This window comes from Leptodactylus fuscus, chromosome 5 (assembly GCF_031893055.1).
Source record: "Leptodactylus fuscus isolate aLepFus1 chromosome 5, aLepFus1.hap2, whole genome shotgun sequence".
NCBI classification, from domain to species: domain Eukaryota; kingdom Metazoa; phylum Chordata; class Amphibia; order Anura; family Leptodactylidae; genus Leptodactylus; species Leptodactylus fuscus.
The window spans coordinates 12,046,540-12,061,469 of NC_134269.1; the positions used below are offsets into that span (position 1 = coordinate 12,046,540).

General features: G+C 48.0%; 2 non-coding genes across 2 annotated transcripts; both read left to right on the forward strand.

Annotated features, from left to right (window-relative positions):
• Positions 1-837: 837 nt before the first annotated feature.
• Positions 838-911, forward strand: TRNAI-AAU (transfer RNA isoleucine (anticodon AAU)). The gene has a single exon. It is a non-coding gene; the product is annotated as a tRNA-Ile (tRNA).
• Positions 912-1,171: 260 nt separating this feature from the next.
• On the forward strand, positions 1,172-1,243 carry TRNAD-GUC (transfer RNA aspartic acid (anticodon GUC)). The gene has a single exon. It is a non-coding gene; the product is annotated as a tRNA-Asp (tRNA).
• The last annotated feature ends 13,687 nt before the right edge of the window (positions 1,244-14,930 follow it).

The following is a 14,930-nucleotide window of genomic DNA, read 5'->3' on the forward strand; positions in this document are numbered from 1 at the left end:
CCTCAAGGAAGTTTTTTCTTTTCCAGAGGTGCCGCGAGTCTGAGAAGGTTCACAAATACTGGTCTAGTGTTTATGTAGAAGCCAACGGCACAGGAGGAAACCTTCTCAAAAATCCTATTAGGGGAAGTGGTGGACTTGAATCCATAAGTAGTCTCCCTTCTCTGGCCGACTCGTTAAAACTAAAAAAGTTCAATCTCTCTGTCTAGAATGAGAACAGTATAATGTGCATGAGGTCTCTAACCAAATCTGAGCGACTACTAAGAGGGGAGCAGCAATAGCGAAAGCAAAAGCTGTGAGAGGGAAGGGGGAGGAAGTGGAGTCGTGTAAGGGAGAGAGGGGAGGTGGCCTGGGGGAGAGAGATATCTGATTGGTGCAGGTCACACAACATGACTGTGACATCATCAGGAAGAAATTCTCCACTCAGCAAGCACAGGGAGTGAAAATGTGCAGGGAACAGGACAGCGAAGGGAACGAAATCCCCAAATCTTTGAGCCTGCAGTCAGTACATCGTGACTTGGTTTCTCCAATTGCTGTCCTTCATATAGGTTATGGTTTTCTCTCCTTCTTTGATAATCGAGGTTAATTTACATAAAATAACCCATTTTTTTTAGATTTGTTGATCTCTTGTACAACTTAGTTTTATAGCCAGACACATGTGGGAGGACACCATGGCTCGCTTGCTTCCACTTGACGTAATCCTTCTCGCCCGGCTGTGTCATAACCTTCACCACTTCCATATTTGCATTGTAGTCCTCCGATATTGTTACTTGAAAGAATTTTATTTAATATCTGATATAACTCAATTCTGAAGTGTAGAAAACCAAAAAATTGCTAAGTGGCTGGTTAGCTCAGTTGGTTAGAGCGTGGTGCTAATAACGCCAAGGCCGTGGGTTCGATCCCCGTACGGGCCAGGTGAATTTTTTATATAATTGCAGTGAATTTAGCTGAAAGAAACATTCCCACAATTATTTTTGCTGTTGTTATTCCGTTTAGAAAGGTACATACTGTAAATAGTTAAAATAATCTGCATGCCAGTGACCGTAGTCATGTGATCCTTCCTGATTCCCTGCCGTAGTATGTGGCCACCACTCTGAGAGACAAGAGACCTAAAACCATACATGATGACTCTCAAACCTGCAGGCTGTTTCCCTTTAAAAGGAAGCATAGCAGTTCCTCGTTAGTATAGTGGTAAGTATCCCCGCCTGTCACGCGGGAGACCGGGGTTCGATTCCCCGACGGGGAGGCTCCAACTTTTTGTTCCGCAGACAATCCTAAATATCATTTATGATATTGATGGACATTAAGCTTAACCACTTCAGTACCAGGCCAAGTTTGCCGGTTTAGGACCAGACAACAGGTTGTATACAAACCCACACACATGCAGTCAGGTGGAAGGACCATGGACCTCAGCAAAGCTTCGGGACCAGTAGGGTGGGAGAGAAGACAAAAGTTAGATATAAAAGGGAACAAACTACAAAAACTATTAAACACTGTGTCATGGGCATGACTACATTTCCCACCAGGGGGCAATTAGGAGAAATAAGCAAAGAAAAAAAAACAAGTCAAGGTAAGAACCCCCACTGAGAGGAAGGTGATCAAGGGAACATCAGTAGGCTCCAAGTCCACAAAAAAAACTAAGAAAATGGGGAAAAAAGAGTCATGTGAGCCCCACTCCGTCCAGAACAACAATAAATAAACATAGCAATAGTTAGGCAAATTGCAATATATAACCTAGAAGAAGAAGTCGGCAGTATGATGATGAACAAGTCTTCAAGGGATGCCCACCAGACAAGACCTCCAGGTTGCCCACCAGGAAGACGCCAAAGAAAGTGGTTGTTGACTCTTAGGCTGTTGTTGATGTCACACTGGAGATTGGGTAGGGGTGGGAAGGACAATTCCCAGTCGGTCAGCTCTGGTAGCATATTTTTCATTATAGCCTACTTCAGCGTAAAATCATGTACATAACAAATAACATCATGTGGAGTGGAGGAGGTACTCTTAGGGCACAATGGGCTATTTCCAATTAAATTTTGTTTCATGGGGGCTCCTGAATGATAGAGTTGAAGACTGCTTCAAATGTGGCATGCAGATCTCCATCATGGGTGGACTCTGGAAGTCCCTTAATATGAATATTGTTATGCCGGCCCATATTATCAAGGTCCTACAAGTGGTGCTCCATGTCCCTCAGCAATGAGGATTGATCAACAGTAGTATCATGTAGACATGAAACATAAGCCCTGGTGTGGTTATGGTCATCCTCTTTTTCCACCTGGTTAGCGATGGACAGCAAGGCAGAGATCTCAACCTGGAATGACTATGACTTCTGCAACAAGATATTTGAAGTCTTGTTTTGTAGGTAGCTGAGAAAATAAGTTCCCTGTCGTCCGTACCAGCGGCACAATGTGGGGGTATTTCTGCCCCTGTGTGCTGGTAGGACAGGCGGATATTTAATTAGCCAATCAAATGCGTGGCAGGCCCTATAAGAGGGCACAAGAACCTCCCCTCTGCGTGTTTTTTTCTGTCCTGTGTGGACAGAGGACAGGTGGGAGGACTTATGTCCTCTTAGAGAAGCTCAGCAGGATTACTCACCTCCTGAGCGGTTGTTTTCTTCTTGTCACCTTCTGTGCCCTGCGGGGAGAAGGTGCTTGTTAGCCATGTGTGGCTACCCCCCTCTATCCCCCCCTCCCCCTCTCCTCGCTTCCCCTGCTCCTTGTGACTTACCTGACATTTTGGTGAGAGTCCGGGGACTCTGCATGCCGCCTCTGGTGGCCGCGCGGACTGCCGGCGGGTGGAACCACACTGTTGTGTATCCTGTTCCCCGCTGTAAGCGCGCACTTCCGGTTTCGCCGGAAGTATCATGGCGCCATGGCAACGGCCTGGCGCTGGCGGCCGCTCACTCAGGGAAGATTCAGGCCTTATTAAAGGCCGGAAAAGACGGGGAGATGTGGGGGTAAGTGCCCGGGTTAAGGGCCTCTTGGTGGGGGGGAATGTATATCTTTGCAGACCCCTGATTACAGGAGTAGTTGTCTGGGCAGGTTGCCTCACCTGCTTTGATTGTGGCTCCGCCCACTTCCAGCCGGCCAGAATTAAAAGGCTGTCTGGCCTGGTGTCAGAGACCTTCCTGCAGTATCTGCTGAAGGCGTGCGATTGTGGTGTTCATTGATCTTGAACTCTTCGCCAGTTTGCAAACTTTATTAGGATCCGTCACCTCGCTGTCCGGTCTACAGGACCTGGTAAGATTTACCCTTTTTTTAAAAGCTGGTATGATGTCATGGTGACAGTGTTGCATGGTCTATTATCTCTCTGTAGGATATGTCATCCTCTACTACCCCTCCTGGGGATGGTAGGAGGAAAACCTCTTCCAAGAGGAAACATCTTTCCTGCTTCGATTGCGACACACCGCTCCCTGATGGTAGGTAGCGGCTTGAAAGGTTGTGCCCTGCGGGGTACTACTGGTCCTATAACTTGACTATTTTCAGGCTATGAGTGGGCCCGTTGTCGTGGGTGCAGAGGTCCTCCACCTGTGGAGCCCTCTCCCAGAGATATGATGGCCTGGGTCAAGGAGATGGTGAGTTTGGGCATCGCTTGGGTAAATAGTTTTTCCCTTGCTTGTACTCTCCTTTTTGTTTTGCAGGATGATTCCCTCAAAGGGATCCATTGCACCTTGTCTCAGCTCACCAAGAGACCATGCTCTGAGCACCGTTCCTCGTCTCTCCCCCCCTTGGAACACCTGTGGGTGGCAGAGGATGATTCCTCCGAGGACGACTCAGTCATTTCCAGCAGACCTGTGTTCCATTATGAACAAACGGGCAGGCTGCTGAAGTCCATCCGGTCTATAGTGGGTCGAGATGTTGACGGGGAAGCCTCCACGTCTGCCTCTGGGGGACATATTGCCTTCCATGCGGACGCCACGCTGACCGACCTTATGGCGCAGCAGTGGAAACAGCCAGAGAAAGGACATTCGCTTTCCAGGATCTTCAAGAGTTTGTTTCCTGTTAACACTACCCAGTGGGATTCCTGGGGGCCTCCCCCGAAGGTGGATTTGGCTGTAGCAAAGCTGTCCCACAGAACCCTGGTGCCCTTGGAAGATGGTTCAAATCTTCAGGACCCTCTGGATCATAGGGCGGACTCTGTTCTGAAGAAGGTCTACTCAGCTTCCTCCGCGCAAGCCTCTGTGGCCATAGCCTCCTCTACGGTTGGTGACTTTTTGCGCAACCGCTTAGCCGCCTTGGAGCGGGATATAGACTCGGACGTAGACAGAGATGAGATTCTAGCCTCTATGAAAAGAGTTCATAGGGCTGCAGATTATTTGGCGGAATCCTCCCGCCATCAATTAAAAATCTCCGCCAAATCTATGGCATTGTCTACTGCGGCCCGTAGACCCCTTTGGCTAAAGCCTTGGCGGGCAGATTTTGCATCTAAAGCAGCTCTCTTTGCTCTCCCCTTTGAGCCGGGAAGGGTGTTTGGCCCAAGCTTAGACGCCATTATGGAGGGATTAGCTGAAGGTAGGGGAAGGTCCCTACCTCAAGCATCCAGGGGCAGACGTGCTCCCTCTAGAGGCAGAGGTTCTTCCTCTAATTATAGACGCCCTTCCCAACAACGGCGTTCTAGATATCGCCCTAGGGGAGCTGGTCGTGGCGCTTCCAAGGAGGACACCAAGAGGAAGCCTGAGTTTTGACGTGGGGCAGCTCCCTGTGGCCCCCCTTCCTGTGGGAGGACGTCTTTCCTCCTTTTCCAGAGCATGGTTCACCCATATCCAAGACCCATGGGTGTTGAAGATCATACAGCACGGGTATCACATCGACTTTCATCTTCCACCTCCAGATCGGTTCGTTTCCACCTGAACTCTTCCACCTTCTCAGCAGGCCAGTCTAGAAGCCTCTGTTGCCGAATATGTTACCAAGGGCGCCCTGGAGAAGGTACCAGCCTCAGACCACGGTCTGGGAGTCTACTCCCCCGTCTTTCTGGTCCCCAAGTTCACTGGGGGTTGGAGGATGATAATAGATCTAAGGTACCTCAATCGGTTTATCAGGAAGAGGTCATTTCGAATGGAAACCGTGGATTCCGTGGCTGTGTTTCTTCAGCCAGGAGAGGTGATGGTTACCCTCGATTTGAAGGACGCCTATCTACATGTCCCCATTGCTCATTTCCACAGGAAGTTCCTCAGGATTGCCGTCGCTATGGCCGGCCACAGGGAGCACTATCAATTCACAGCTCTGCCATTCGGCATCACATCCGCCCCACTGGTATTCACCAAGGTGATCGCTCCGGTCGCCGCGGCCCTCAGACTTCAGGGTCTTTTCATCGTCCCTTATCTAGACGACTGGCTACTGAAAGCTCAGTCTCGTGCTGCCCTCCTCCAGCAGCTCAACCTTGCCATCAACTTCCTACAGGAGTTAGGATTATCAATTGGGAGAAGTCCGAAATCGTTCCATCCACCCGAAGAAAATTCCTCGGATTTATAGTGGATTCAGAAGCGATGCAGATCTTCCTCTCCAGTCCAAGGAAGGAAAGAATCCAAGCCAGTGCACGATTCCTATTGCGCACTCGGCAGGTAACCATCCGGACCGCCATGAGAGTCCTGGGCCTGATGTCATCCTCGGCCAGGGCGGTCCCTTGGGCTTTATGGCATTTGCGTCCCCTGCAGATGGAAGTGTTGAGAACCTGGAACAGGTCTCCACGGGGATTGCACAAGAAGATCTGCCTTTCTCCCGCTACCCGTCTTTCCCTCAGATGGTGGATACACCTGAAAGACGGAAGGTCCACGGTCCCGACAGTGTGGACCCTGTTGATAACAGATGCATCCCAGTGGGGATGGGGAGCCCATTGTCAAGACAAAACTGTAAAAGGACGATGGAGATGTCCGGAGTTGTGGTCATCCAATCTCAAGGAACTCAGAGCAGTGTACCTGGCCCTAGTACACTTTGCCCCAGAATTGAAAGGCAAGTCTGTCAAAATCCGGTCAGACAATATGACGGTGGTAGTCTACATAAACAAACAAGGGGGCACCAGGTCACCAACCTTGCTGAGAGAGACGAATCTCATATTTGCCTGGGCGGAGAAGAATCTGGTCCAGTTATCCGCTGTTCACATAAAGGGCTCCCTGAACATAGTAGCGGATCAGCTGAGTCGGGGTATTACCGTATCAGGAGAATGGTCTCTCAATCCAGACGTATTTCAACAGATCGTCCAGAGATGCGATCTCCCGGAGGTCGATCTTATGGCTACCCGACTCAACGCCAAGGTGGGGACCTTCTGCTCTCTGTACCAGGAGGACAATCCCTTGGCGGTGGATGCCCTGTCCATTCCATGGAGGTTCAGGCTGTTTTACATATTCCCTCCAATTCCAATCATACCAAAGGTATTGATAAAAATAAGACAGGACCAAGCCTCGGGAATAGCCATAATCCCGTTCTGGCCAAAAAGGGCTTGGTTTGCTCAGCTCATACAAATGAGTCAGGGCATATATTGGAGGCTTCCCCCACTCCCAGACCTGGTAACCCAAGGAGAGCTGAGATGCCAGGATCTGAGGAGACTCAACCTGACAGCCTGGAGGTTGACCAGTCCCTATTGAGAAATAGAGGACTGTCACAAGCCGTCTTGAAGACCCTATCCAGCGCCAGAGCAGATTCGACTAACAGGAACTACCGTCGAATAGGTAACATCTTTAATGCCTGGTGTCTGCAGCATCAAGTGGACTCCACCGATCCCCCTACGGAGGCGATCCTGGACTTCCTTCAAGACGGACTAGACAGAGGTCTTGCTGCGGCCACACTCAAGGTACACGTAGCGGCCCTGTCCGCCTATCTGGGGAGGCGTTTGTCTCAGGATTCCTTAGTGAGCACCTTTATTAAACACCCCTGTCCACCAATGGGACCTTATTCCGGTCCTTATTCCGGTCCTCTGGAAGAGGTCTCCCTCAAGTCGCTAACCGGCAAAATGGCGCTGCTATTGGCAGTCACAACTGCCAAACGCGTTAGTGAACTACAAGCTTTGTCCGCTGAGGAGTCATATACCACCTTTTTCTCTGACCATGTACAGCTTAGGTTACTCCCTGGGTTTCGTCCCTAGGTGCCATCTGCTGTAAACAGGAACCAGATAATCTCCCTTCCGGTATTTTTTCTGTTCCCTTCTTCTGCTGAAGAAGAAAGATGGCACAAGCTGGATGTGGTTAGATGCCTGCAGATCTACTTGCAGCGCACTCGCCCCTTTAGGCGGACTGAAAACCTGTTGGTCAGCTACACGGGGAAAAACAAGGGCGCCAAAGCCGCCAAAGCTACAATATCCCGGTGGGTTACCGAGACTATTAGAGTCGCCTATACCCAGGGGTGAACCTGGACTTTCTGCCGCTTGAAGCGGCGTCAGAAAGCCGCCCCCCCCCCCTGGAGGAGGGGCGGAGCTTAGGGGCGGGGTCACAAGAAAGGGGGCGTGACCGAGCGGAGCGAGTGGCGTTCACAGGCAGAGAGCAGGCAGGGAGAGGACCTGCTCTCTGCCTGAGTGTGAGGGGCGGCCGCTGGAGCAGCGCTGCGTCCAGCAGGGCCACCCCAATACACCGCTCGCCTCCCGTGTCGGGCTGCAGACACGGTGACGCTAAGCCAGTCCAGGACAGCTTGTCCTGGACTGGCTTAGGTCAGCAAAAATGCCGCCCTCCCGAGGCCCTGGCATAGCGCCGCCTGAAGCGGTCGCTTCAGGTCGCCTCATGGGAGGTGCGGCGCTGCCTATACCGCCCAAGGGCTGTCAGCTCCATCTTTCCTTCATGCCCATTCAACCAGGGCAGTGTCCACTTCACGGGCAGAAAGAAGTGCTTTGTCTGTGGACCAAATATGCGCAGCTGCCTCTTGGGCATCTGAATCCACCTTCATTCGGCATTACCGCCTGTGGCAGATTCCACTGCCTTTGCCCAGACCGTTTTAAGTTCGGTCATGGGTTAGTCCCACCCATCTTAGGGACCTGCTTGCTATATCCCCACATTGTGCCGCTGGTACGGACGACAGGGAACAAGTGATTATGAAGATAATCTTGTTTCCCTTAGTCCTAACAGCGGCACAAGATTTCCCACCCTGGGAATCATATTTTATGTATAAAACTGTATATAAAGGTTATGGAGGTACTTTTGTATTTACACGCAGAGGGGAGGATCTTGTGCCCTCTTATAGGGCCTGCCACGCATTTGATTGGCTAATTAAATATCCGCCTGTCCTACCAGAACACAGGGGCAGAAATACCCCACATTGTGCCGCTGTTAGGACTAAGGGAAACAAGATTATCTTCATAATCACTTGTTTGACCTTGGTGTTGGAGCATGAGGAATGCTAGAAGTACAGTCCTGAGAATACAGAACAGGTGGTGAAGGGACTGGAGTACCTCGATCAGTCAGTATCCAGGGAGTTTGTGCGGGAGGGACCTCAGAGTCAGTCCACTGAAGAGATGCCATTCTACAGTTCTAGGAGGAGGGGGCAGCAACAGGGGGTAGATGGAGGGGTGCCTTGGAGGATTGAACTTTATCCTGGGGAGACATTCGGGCTTAACAGGAGGGGAGGAACTCACCTTGGATGTGGCAGAGGTTCGGAGGGTCGCAGGGATGATGCTCCAGATGGAAGAGTTTGCATCAGATGTCTTGCTGGGGAGTTCCTTGGCTGCCGAGGGATCAACTATGAGTGTGAAGGGAGTGTAGTTCTGGCAGATGAGGAGAAGCGCTGCACTGGACAATACATACTGAGAAAAGAGAGGCCACAGTGTCCCAAAATGGCCACATCCGAGTGGTGGTCTGGCCTGACGGGCAGAATGGAGGGGCTAGATAATTAATGGTCGCCTGAGGGGGTCGGTCAGTAGGTGATGGGTGCCAGCGGTCACTTTCTTGATAAGCCACTTGCCCATAACGTTGGATGAGTAAGCAGTCAAGTCCACTGAAATCCGTGCCAGGACACAGAGGGAGAGAGCTGTGTCTCACTCCTAGTGTTTTCTAGTCTAATACTCATTGATCAGGTCACCCTTTTAGTGCTTTGTTATTTTTGTTGAAATAGTTTTTTTGTAAAAAAAAAAAAAAAAGTCAACAAAAAAACCATATTTGCAAATAGAGGATGCAGAGGTGAAAGAGCAAGACATGACTGTTAGTGGTGAAGGTAGTAGTTTTGGGGGGTATGGTAATGGTTGGGGCACTAGGGGGACAACTGGAGGTGGAAATAATAAGGGTACACAAGAATCCCATGGCCATGATGAGTCAGAAAAAATCAGGAAAGATAATGACAATATTTACGATGATTCTCTTTAGATAGAACCTGGAAACCAGTTAAGATTGACAAAGTCCCATCAGAGAAAGAAGATGGTGGCAGTAGTGATTGTCTTGATTCCAGCCAATGTGCAGGCCCCACATCCAAAAAGTCAGACATAGGGAAAGCAATATGGGGGTAGTGGCACTGGTATTGGCAATGGCAGACATGTATCCATTGCCACCGGTGTTGGTGACAGAAATTACATGCAGAAATCTCACATGTGGAAATTTTTTTGCACTTTGCCAAATTTATGGCCATGTGCAAGATCTGCAAGCAGAAACTTAGGTACAGGAACAAATGTAGGGATGACTTCTCTATGAACTCACATGAAAAGGCAACACAAGTTTATTTGGCAAAATGGAATTGCAAGTGGCACCGGTAGGGTAAGTGAGCAATATTGTCCTACTCCTTCTCCCCACGATCTTCCTTGTAGGTAGGCCACATCTACACTTAGCACATGATAGTCATTGTTACCAACATCACGCACTGTTCGTCCTCCTTCTCTTCTTCCACACCAATGTCAATAATCCATGAGGGAATGTGTGCGTAGAAAGCAGCAATCTGCGCAGACATCCAAAAGTTGTGTAACTTACCTTGCACGTGGCCAAGATGCTGGCGGTGTAGTTGCTGTTGTACTACTTAATGGATTCCATTGCGTTTCACCAACTGACGGCATGTACTCAACCTTGATGGAGGATACCTAGTGGCCATTATTTTTATAGTAAAGCTATCACTGCTTTATACAGCCATATGTCGGAAAATGTAGGCCCTTTCTTGGATATGTCAGTCTGGGAACAGATGCAGGCCACCATCAACACATGGACAAGGACAATACATGGCTTTCATGGCCAGGAAACACAACAAGGCCAGATGCTAGTTTCACCATTTTTGTGTAGTCCCAGTTCCAACATTAAACAGGGATCATTCACCTCCTCTGGATCCTCCTCTCTGAACAGTTTTATTAAGGCAAGGTGTTGTTTCCACTCCTCTAACCTTGTTTCTTGTCTCTAAGGTGAAGTGCTGCCATATGGTTCTAAAATTAATGAACCTGTATTAGAGAAGCCACACAGTGGGAGGTTCTGCTTCACTGTATCCTGCGACAAGTATCCCGCTGGACGCCTCCTCAACAACTTCAACTGGGCAGTGTTGCCAGTGACAATGGCTCCAATATTGACATTGCACTGCAGTTGGGTCAAATAACACATTGTCCCTGTATGTCCCATTTGCTGAATTTGGTGCTATGCCACTTTATTAAAATTCAGTGGGTGAAATATTTATTAATTATGTTCCCAATTTTTTAGGTAAATATATTTCTAAAGGTGCTATTGACATGAAATTCTCTCCAGATGTCAGTAACAACCCATCCAATCCACACGGGCCAAGAACTCAAACCATAGAGGTCCATAAACGATGTATAAGAAGTATTGACCTCACTTACTGAAATGTATTTAAAACTTAATACAAAAGCCTTAGTTGGTGGTGAAGCTTCAAGACACCTCCGGTATGGAGTCACTAATGGTCACTAGAGATGAGCGAGTAGTATTTGACCGAGTAGGTATTCGATCGAATACTACGGTATTAGAAATACTCGTACTCGGTCGAGTACCACTTGCTATTCGAATGGAAAAGTTCGATGCAGAACCAGCATTGATTGGCTGAATGCTATACAGTCGGTCAATCAACGCTGGTTCTTCTTCTACCTTTAGAAGTCTTCTCCGTGCAGCTTCCCCGCGGCGTCTTCCGGCTCTGAATTCACTCTGCCAGGCATCAGGCCTGGGCAGAGCCGACTGTGCATGTCCGCTTGTAGTGCGGGCATGCGCAGTCGGCTCTGCCCAGGCCTGATGCCGGGCAGAGTGATTTCAGAGCCAGAAGATGCCGTGGGGACGCTGCACGGAGAAGACTTCTCGGAGGATCCAGCCCGACCCTCACTCGTGGACTTGGTAAGTATAATTTGATCGAATGTTGCCTACCCCTGAAACGAGCATTTTCCCCCCATAGAGTATAATAGGGTTCGATATTCGATTCAAGTAGTCGAATATTGAGGGGCTACTCGAAATGAATATTGAATCTCAAACATTTTACTGTTTGCTCATCTCTAATGGTCACCATTGCAGAGGTGTGATTTTGGCCCATTTTTCCATATAAACACTCTTCTCATCCTAAAGGTTCAGCAGGCTCCTTCCATCTGCAAATTGTGCCCCAGATACCATAGCTCTTCACCGTCAGAAGGGCATTTATGACAGTCAATCAGGAACACTATAATACCTAATGTACGCTACCACCATGATAGAAAGTATCTATCCATAGATATTGACCATATTGCAATATCTATGGATAGATACTTTCTATCATTGTGGTAGCGTACATTAGGCACTATAGTGGTAGCAAGTAGATACGTGGCAGCTAGCCATAGGGATACTAAGTTGTTATTGAGGCAGCTTGCAACGATCTAGTTTGGAGGAGGGAATCACCCATAGTCAATCACTAGCTATCCTTGATGGAATGCTGACAACGGAAATCCTCATCAGGGAGTGATACGAGTGTGACCGATCCAAATGCCTCCCCACCAGTACCTTTAAGCTACGTTTTTTTGTACCAGTCTAATCCTTGTTTTAACCAGTGACGGGGTTGTCATTTGGTAGCGCGATACTGGGGTACTAAGGGACGCCGGCTAAGCAAAGCCTATAATACGGACAAGCCTTCTGATCCCGCATATATCTCTATTCCCCCTCAGGGGGTACAGGTGGTGGATATAGATACAACTAGTCATGTATTGGGTGCTATTTATATCATGACACCATAACTTGAGGATATTGGTCTAGAAACCACAACCCCAATATATATATATTTTAGCACTGAATATTGACTTTTAGCTTTATTTTAAAGCATGAGGTTACGTACCTCAAATAAAGTAACATTCACTATTGTTCTTTTCTATTTTTTTGTAATTTGATCAATATACCCCTCAAAGAATACATGAAGGGGTCTAGTTTTCCAAACTGGGTCATTTAATGAGAGGTTCTGTCATTATGCCATCTATTCCTGTCTGCAAACATAGCTTGGTACAAGAAAAAAAAATCACATGTTCAGAATTTCCAAAATTTGCTTATAAACTTGTAAATTGTCTAAATGACTCAAATATGCTAAAATTATTTCAAATATGCTTGAAACACAAAACATTTGGAACATATATAACTACTAACTTTTTTGCTCTGTATTATTGTGTGCATGTGAGATATCGCAGCTGAAAATGGAAAAAATTTAAAGATATTCAAAATTTTCAGCATTTGTGAGGTTTTTTTAAATACATTTACACAAGTTCTTTCAGCCTAATTTTACCTTCTCAGTAAATTACAACATGTCACGAAAAAACAATATCAGAATCGCTTGGATGCGCTATACTGTTACAGAATTATTTACTTGTATAGTCACACAGGGCAAATTTGGGTGTGGGTTTCATATGGTGGTATAGGGGCAGTGAGGTTACTGTGTATTGTATACAATCAGGGGCGTAACTACCGTAGAGGCAGCGGAGGCGGCTGTCACAGGGCCCGGGCCATTAGGGGCCCAGTGACAGCCGCTACCGCTGCGTTTTTTTTTTAATAGGTTGTTACGGGCCCTATTCACTTGCCGATCCTGGCTGGGCCGGGATCGGCAAGTGACACCGCGGGCCCCACAAAGGCTATCATTATACAGAGTATAATGATCAGCGGACCGGAGAGGTAAGAAACATAAAAAACTGTTACTTACCTCTCCACGATCCTGCCAGGCCTCCGTCCTACTGTTGTCTGACGTCTCTGACGTCACATGAACCCGGCATGCTTCCCGGGTCATGTGACGTCCGACGTCATTAACGAAGGACACGAGCGCTGGTCAGCACAGGAGGACAGCACAGCACAGGAGTCGGGGAACAGGTAAGAAGCAACAGTGTTTTTTTTTTAATGTTTTTATTCCCCGGGTCTCCGATTATTATACTCTGGGGTCTGAAAAGACCCCAGAGTATAATAATTGTTTATGGGTGTCCACAGAGGGACACTATTGGGGTTAATAGTGTGTGCAGGGGACACTATTGGGGTTAATACTGTGTGCAGGGGACACTATTGGGGTTAATACTGTGTGCAGGGGACACTTGGGGTTAATTCTGTGTGCAGGGGACACTTGGGGTTAATTCTGTGTGCAGGGGACACTATTGGGGTTAATTCTGTGTGCAGGGGACACTATGGGGGATAATACTGTGTGCAGGGGCCAGTAAGGGACATAATACTGTGTGCAGGGGCCAGTAAGGGACATAATACTGTGTGCAGGGGCCACTATGGGGCATAATACTGTGTGCAGGGGCCAGTAAGGGACATAATAGAGTGCGGAGGAGGGGGTCGGTCGAGGTCTTCGGCGTCAGTTGGGATGGGGGGGCATGTCAAAAGTTCGCCACGGGGCCCCGCCATTCCTAGTTATGCCACTGTATACAATTCTAAAGAGATGAGTCTTCAAATTACATTTGAAGGTTGTGATGTGGGGGTCAGTCTTATGTGTCTTAGTAGTGAGTTCCAGAGTATGGTGGATACACAAGGGAAGTCTTGGAGGAGGATGTATGAAGAGCAGAAGAGATCCTGTGAGAATTGGAGATTCCATGTAGGTCCATAGTGGAAGATAAGGTCAGAGATGTAAGGAGGAGACAGGTTGTGGGTGGCTTTGTTGGTCATAACTAATATCTTGCACTGAATTAATTGGAACATGGGAAGAATATGCAAATCTGACTTCCATGATGTAATTAGGAAGTCAGTGCCTCAGGCATGCACACCAATAGAGGGCGCTCACTGAGAATGTGCAAGTGTGTCTTCCATGATGTAATTAGGAAGACAGCGTCTCAGTCAAGACATCCAATAGAGGGCGCTCACTTTAACATCATGCCGACCTTCTCAGAGGCCTTTGTTTGCAATGATGTTGGGATTATACCAGATAGTCTCTCAGCCAAGGACAGCTGTTTTGATGTATTTGCATCTCATCAGCTTGGCGCAGAGAGGACTGATCTGGCAGAGGTCGGCATGATGTTAAAGGGAGCGCCCTCTATTAGATTGCTTGACTGAGACTCTGTCTTCCTAATTACATCATGGAAGATAAACTAGCACATTCTCAGTGAGCGCCCTCTATTGGTGTGCAAACTTGAGGCACTGATATCCTAATTACATCATGGAAGTCAGATTTGCATATTCTTCCCACGTTCCCTTGCATAGTGGAGCGCTCATGGCTTAATAAGACTCCACACACCTAAATGGTGGTCTCTCCCTATGGAGTGACGATATCCCCTCAACCCCAAATTAATTGGGCAATAGATAGCCAGTGAAGACATTGACAGAAGGGAGCGGCTGATTAAATACAAGGGGAGAGTTGGATTAACTGGCAGCCAAGACTGGATTGGAGGCGCGCAAGAGGCCACAGAGAAGAATGTTGCAGAAGTCTAGGTGAGAGATGTTCTGGGCATAGAATAGAATTTCTGTAGACTCGAGGGTATGGAGAGAGAGAGATATAGATCATCATTGAAAGTCATGGGATTTCATGAGCTGCTTCAAGCCTAAAATATTCTCAAACTGAATCTCACGACATTACCTCAAGAGATTATAACATCTCTGTTATGGTGAAACACAAGGTTGAGACCGACAT